The sequence below is a fragment of the Homalodisca vitripennis genome, unplaced genomic scaffold (assembly GCF_021130785.1).
Source record: "Homalodisca vitripennis isolate AUS2020 unplaced genomic scaffold, UT_GWSS_2.1 ScUCBcl_7774;HRSCAF=15587, whole genome shotgun sequence".
Classification (NCBI taxonomy): domain Eukaryota; kingdom Metazoa; phylum Arthropoda; class Insecta; order Hemiptera; family Cicadellidae; genus Homalodisca; species Homalodisca vitripennis.
The window spans coordinates 20,957-27,675 of record NW_025783885.1 but is presented as its reverse complement, the minus strand read 5'-3'; positions in this window follow the sequence as shown (position 1 = coordinate 27,675).

Genomic DNA, 6,719 nt, shown 5'->3' with positions numbered 1-6,719 from the left:
AATAGCTTAGAAGAACAAGAAGTAGACAATACTAAAACACCAGCTGAAACCCAAGCATTACAAACTGACACTACCATCAAGGAACAATCAACGTCCAAGATGACTAAGAAAAGACAGGACATGAAAGAATGGTTCGAAAGTATACCTAAATTACCATCGCACTATGCAAGGCGAGATACAAAGAAACTTTATCTAGAACCCATATGGATATCGAAAAGAGAAATGTACAGGGCATACAAAGAAAAAATGATTTGAACTAAACAAATGTTGGGGAAGTGAAGCTCTATTCGATGATGTGTTCAATGAACTTAATGTGTCCCTGTTCAGTCCACGTAAAGATCAGTGTGACTTATGTTGCTCTTATAAACTCGGCCACATTCCTCTTGAACAATATGAACAACACACAAAGGAAAAAAGAGAGCTCGACAAGAAAAGGAGAAGGACAAAGGAATTAGCAATAGCAAAACAAATTTACTGCCTCACCTGTGATCTTCAAGCTGTTAAGATAACTCCATTAACAAAAGCTAATTCAATGTATTATAAAACTTAACTTAGCTCGCATAATTTTTACAGTCTATGACCTTGCTTCCCGTGATTGCACCAACTATTGGTTCAATGAGACAGAGTGTGACTTAACTGCCAATACCTTTGCTACCTGTCTCATTAATTTTCTAGAAGAAAAATGTTTAAATCCCAAACTTCCTATTGTAATTTACAGAGATGGGTGTTTGTACCTATCAAAATTAGAAATTCAGGTGATGTCAAATGCTCTCTTACATTTTTCCATTACACACAATGTGGAAATAGAACAAAAATATTTAATAAAGGGTCACACTCAAATGGAGTGTGACTCAGTACATGCTCAGATTGAGCGAACATTGAAAGGAAAAGATATCTACATGCCATACGAATTTGTAAATTATACAAAGCAAGCTCGGAAGGAGCCCTTCCCTTACGATGCAAAATATCTATCACATGACTTTTTCCTTGATTTCACTAAGATATTATATTATGACTCAATAAGACCTGGACGACTAGTGGGCGAGCCTGTTGTAACTGATATCCATTGTATTCTTTACAAGGCAAATGGTCTTATTTACTACAAACTCCAGTTTGATGACGAATACAAGAATTTGCCAAGAAGACCCTTACCAGTTAATAAGGACTTGAAACCTCCAAGACTTTATCAACAGAGGCTTCCAATTTTAGAAAGCAAGTGGAAACATTTGCAGGAATTAAAATCTGTTATCCCATCTGATTTCCATAGTTTTTATGATAACATTCCTTATGGAAAAAATCAAAAAAGAAAAAAACCAAATACAGGAATTTGAGGAAGACAAGACCTCCAATAAAAGACAAAGGAACAAATTAGATCCTGCAGCTGCCAAAGAACCTCCGAAAGGAAAAAGTCTCTAGGAAAATAAAAAAATGTTCAGAATCTAAATCTTCCAAGAAAGATAAAATGTAAACAAAACAGGTTGTACTCTATATCAAGTAGCCCATTTCTAAAACTGTTAAGTACTTGACTTTAAGCAAATACTGATATAAATAATAATGAAATAAAATGATTGTGTTCTGTTAATAAAATAAAACTGTCGTTTTAGAATTTCTATGACTTTTTATTATTCCTTTAACACCACACATAATTGCCGTAATAACCATGTATCTTAGTGTATCGAAATTCTAATACCACGTATCTCGAAGGAATTATGTTCTAATACCACGTATAATCTATTTTATTTTTTATTGGACACATAAATATTATATTATACAAATTGAATTGTAATAAAGGTGTGAAGTTACTATTTCTCACCACCTAAAAAAATTGCATAAATTTTAGTAACCGTAGCAAAAAATGTGAAGTTTTAATGCTCCTCTGAAAAATATAATACAATAAATTTCAAACTAACGAAAATTTTAAAGTAATGTGTGTTTTTTTGTATTACATACGTTTTTACTTTTTAAATAAATATTTCTTGTAATAAAAGCCAATTTTTAGGTTTTTACTGCGAAATTGCTTTATCTTACCCTACTTATATGTTTCATATCTTCACCGAAAAACTTTGCAGTGGTTCAAAAAAGTATTTGTCCACTTTCTACAAACGGTGATGACAAATGCTCATTAATTGAATAATATGTATAGTCCAAAGTTACAACACCGAAAAATGTCTATGTATGATTTCCGGCTTCAAATTCTGGAATCACTCCTGCCCACAAAAGAAGACGTAGAAGCAGTACTACCACAAAACTGTGCACAAACCTACAAAACTGGGGCTTCGAAATGGCAGTAACAGAACAAAAATGAAAACTTGTAGAGTGTGCACCAGGAACGGGAAGAGGTCACAAACTAGATACCGTAATCTGGGGCTACTTGATCCAGGGGTCTAATTTGAGCCATTATGTTAGTGAAATTTCGATTGCTTATGTTGTCAGCACTGTTTGTTAATAGTGGTGGTAAAATACACTGGTTTGTTCTACTTTATCCACAGATTATTACCATACCATCTGTTGAAGATTAAGATTTAGAGGCAAGTGCTTTTCTTTTACATTAATTAGGTTAATTTTAGAGAAGGTTTTTTTACCACTTCTAACTTTAACTCTCTGATTTACACTTTGAGCTCATTAACATGTTGTCTACGTTTTGTATAACCTTAATTATGTTTGTTCCACTAAATTCCCTCCAAATTACTTTTTTCCATTCACAGTTGTTTTTATTTAAATTTTATTAACATATGGTCACTGTTGGGGCAACATGAGCCACTAAAACTAAATGGCTCAAGTTACCCCGTGATAAAAAAAGAGTACGGTACTATATAAAGTGAAAACCTTTTCAATTACAGAAATTTTTTATTTTCAGGTCCAAAAATGGTCCGAAAATACCATAGACCACCTGGTAGTCGGAGCTACAAGGACTACTCTGAGGAATCCTTGAAGAAGGCTGTAGACGCAGTGAAAAGTGGTATTTCCCGTCGAAAAGCTGCAGTGGAGTTTGGAATACCACGAGCTACACTCAATAGAGCGGTTGAAGGTAAAACCTCTGAATAAGGTAGGTAGGTAGGCCATGCGTTCTGACCAAAGAGGAACAAGTAAGACTTGCTGAATGTGTGAGCCTGGCTGGTGATTGGGGATTTCCACTGAATATGCTAGATATCAGACTGATTGTTAACGGATTTTTGGATCGTAGTGGAAGAAATGAAAAAAATGTTCAAGAACAACATGCCTGGTGTGGAATTTGCCATGGCTTTTGTACAGAGATATAATTAAAAGCAAACTTTCGAATAAGCTATGTCAGAACGTAAAGAGAAGCAGAGCGGCTGTAAGCGAAGAAATTATAAACAGTTACTTCGATGAACTCCAAGGCACACTTGACGGTGTTGATCCTGCAATGATAATTAATTATGATGAGACCAATATGACAGACGACCCCGGGCGGAAGAAAGTTGTAGTTCGTCCGAGGATCCCGCCATCCAGAACGAATCATTGATTTTTCTAAATCGAGCACTTCAGTGATGTTCTCAGGAAGTGCTGATGGGATTCATCTCCCTCCCTACATAACGTACAAAGTAGAGAATCTATATGATACCTGGACAGTAAGTGGTCCTAAGGGTGCTTTCTACAATTGATCCAAAAGTGGGTGGTTCACTCTAGAGATCTTTGAGGACTGGTTTCGGAAAGTCCCTCTGCCTTATTTCAAAAAGATTGACAAAAGATGCCACAAAAGTAATGATTGACGACAATCTGGCAAGTCACATATCACCATGGACAATAGAAGAGTGCAAGAGTCATAACATTAAGTTTGTGCTGTTGCCTCCAAACAGCACACATTATACTCAGCCCCTAGATGTGGCATTTTTTCGTCCTCTAAAAATTAAATGGACGCAAACTTTTGGATGACTGGAAACTCAAAAACCGTGGATATGTACCAAAGGACAGATTTCCCCGTCTTTTAAGACAATGTTTAGAGGTTCTAGTGAAGAAAATGTGAAAAACAAGTGAGTGGTTTTAAAGCAGCTGGGATAGTGCCCTTAGATCCCCAACAAGTATTGAAGAGGCTTCCTAAGGCTACCAAAAATGATGATACTAACAGCGAGAAGGATCTGAATTCTAGTAATGCTGAAAGTGATTGGGTTGAGACTTTAAAAAAATTTTCTTGATGACAGTAGAAAGAAAGAGACTCAGCCAACAAGAAAGATGAAGAAAAAGAAATTAAATGTTCCAGCAGGAAGAGGAGTGGAAGGTCTTGGGGAGATAGAAGCAGAAGATAGTACTAATGATCACTGTAATAATCCTCAACCCTGCACTTCCTCTGCACGAGGAAGAAAAAGGAAAATTGTTTATTCAAGTGACGAAGATAATGACAAGAATGCCAAATTTTCAGTGCGTGACTCAGACTCGGAACTGATTTTAAGTGATTTTATTGATATTGATGACCTCTTACTCTCTGAAAAAGAAGACACACCTGAGCCAGAGAGAGCCATTGATGAGCTCCAACCTGGCACTCATGTGGTTGTTGACCTTGTGTTTAATAAAGACACCAAAAAAGAAGCAGTGACACAGTTTTTATGCAGAGGTGGTTGATACCAATCTTGATGAAAACAAAGTGAGGGTCAAGTATTTCCGCAAAAGAATTAAGTCGACTGGTAATGAATACATTTTTCCTATTGTTGACGATGAGATGGATATTCATTTAACAGACATTAAAACCACTGTTGTAGCTGTGAAAGTTACCAGGGGGCGCTAAGAATTTCTAAGTCTCCATTATTTATTGAAAGAGTAAGATTTTAATTTTGTCTTCATTATGATTAATTCATCTCTGAATGAAATAGGAAGGAATAAAAGTGTAATATATTGTTACAATTTCATAAAAATACACATTGTATTCAACATTTATGTGGTTTTTCTTACCCCATAACATTGTAACTTGAGCCCTAGTGTACATTTACACTATCGGCTCAAGTTTCCCCATATCAGGGTCTAACTTGAGCCACCTTTTTTTTTACATTCATAACATATATATGGAATTTTATTGTGATTATTTAAATGAAGTTATAAAGGAGGATTACAGACCCAAACTTTAGAACAGTCAATCATTTTATAAATTAACTGGTTTTTGAGATACAGGTGTTTGAATACGAAAAGTGGCTCAAGTAGCCCCAGTTTACAGTATGTGTGTATGGCATGTGTTGGAGAGCCAGGGTTTTGCATTAAAAAATGCTTTCATGCATACCACAAAATACCTTAAACTGTGAAAGTAACAGGGAGGGAGGAACTGTAAAAATAATGTACATAGTTAAGTTGTTGACTTTTGTGCTTTTTTGTATACAGTATGTATTGTCTCCTTAGTAAATTCATTCAAACAATACTTTTATTTGTTTTACTGTGCGGCGCTCTGTGGGCGTTTTACACTCTGTGCGGGATAACTGTCTGGACAGTAGCGTTGTCTAGCAACGGAACCTGATACATATCAAAGTCGATTGAAGTATTCTTGGTACTTTTTTACATCACACAACACATTTGGTAAGTTATAGTTTTAAAAATTATGCCATGCCAAAAATGCGGGCCACTGTCCGGACAGTCCCGATTATTACGAACGCATAAGAACGTAATATAATCGAATATCATTATTTTATAGCGCATCAAACCAAAATAACGTCAATTCAACGAAAATCGCAAGTTCGAATTTTGCCACATATCGGGTACATCATTGGCCACTCTTGCCGCAGGGAACGTGTTTAACCACCTCATCACCAGTAGAAATTGTATTGGTAGCTAATGTCTCAATGGAATCAAAGGGAATAAAAGAGAGAGAAGCGTTCGCCGAAGTTCACGTAGCTGAAGAAGTTCCAGTGGAGAAGACTTCAATAGCAATGAAAACTCTAAAGGGAGTTGATGCGGAAATATTGATGAAAAGAAGTTAATATCAATCCCCATATGACGACAGAGTAACGCAGGATGATGATAGAACTGTTGGCAGATTACAGAGATAGGTTTTAATGAAAACTTCTCAAATTGGCAGGACCACTATGAGTGAACACAGAATTGAACTAAATAATAAGAATCCATTTCACCATCCTCCATACCGAAATTCACATAGTGAAAGGGAGATACTGCAAATACAAGTGGAGGAGATGCTGAGTAAGATCATCCGTCCTAGTAGCAGGAGATTCTGTGTAGACTATCGAAGAGTGAACGACTAGCTGTCCCCTATACAACAACCTCTACCATTAATAGATTATATTTTGACCTATTTAAATGGATGTCATTGGTTTGTGACCTTAGATTTGACCTCACGGTTTTGGCAGTTGCCCATAAGGGAAGATGACAGACACATAACAGCATACCAGATGGTCTCTGGGAATATGAGGTCATGCCCTTTTGACTAAAAAAACAAGCCCTGCAGCTTTTTTCTAGCCGGACTCAAAATGGGTAACTTATCCTTTGTATAATTAGGAAAAGTAGTAAAAAAAGTTTTAAATGTTGCAATTTTAAAATATCGGTTCGGACAGGTTCATTTTTTGAAAGAACAGGATTAGATTTAGAGACCTATTTTGGTTTGGTGACCACGTTGCTTCACCTAAAGCCTCTGAGACAACGTTATATTTCCTTGGAGTTTGGCGTTTCTGCAAATTGCGTGATGGACTGGTATTCTTTCTGCCGCGAAGTGTGCTTTCATCACATTTCAACGACGTCGAAGAAAATTGGCGGAACTTTGACAGTCG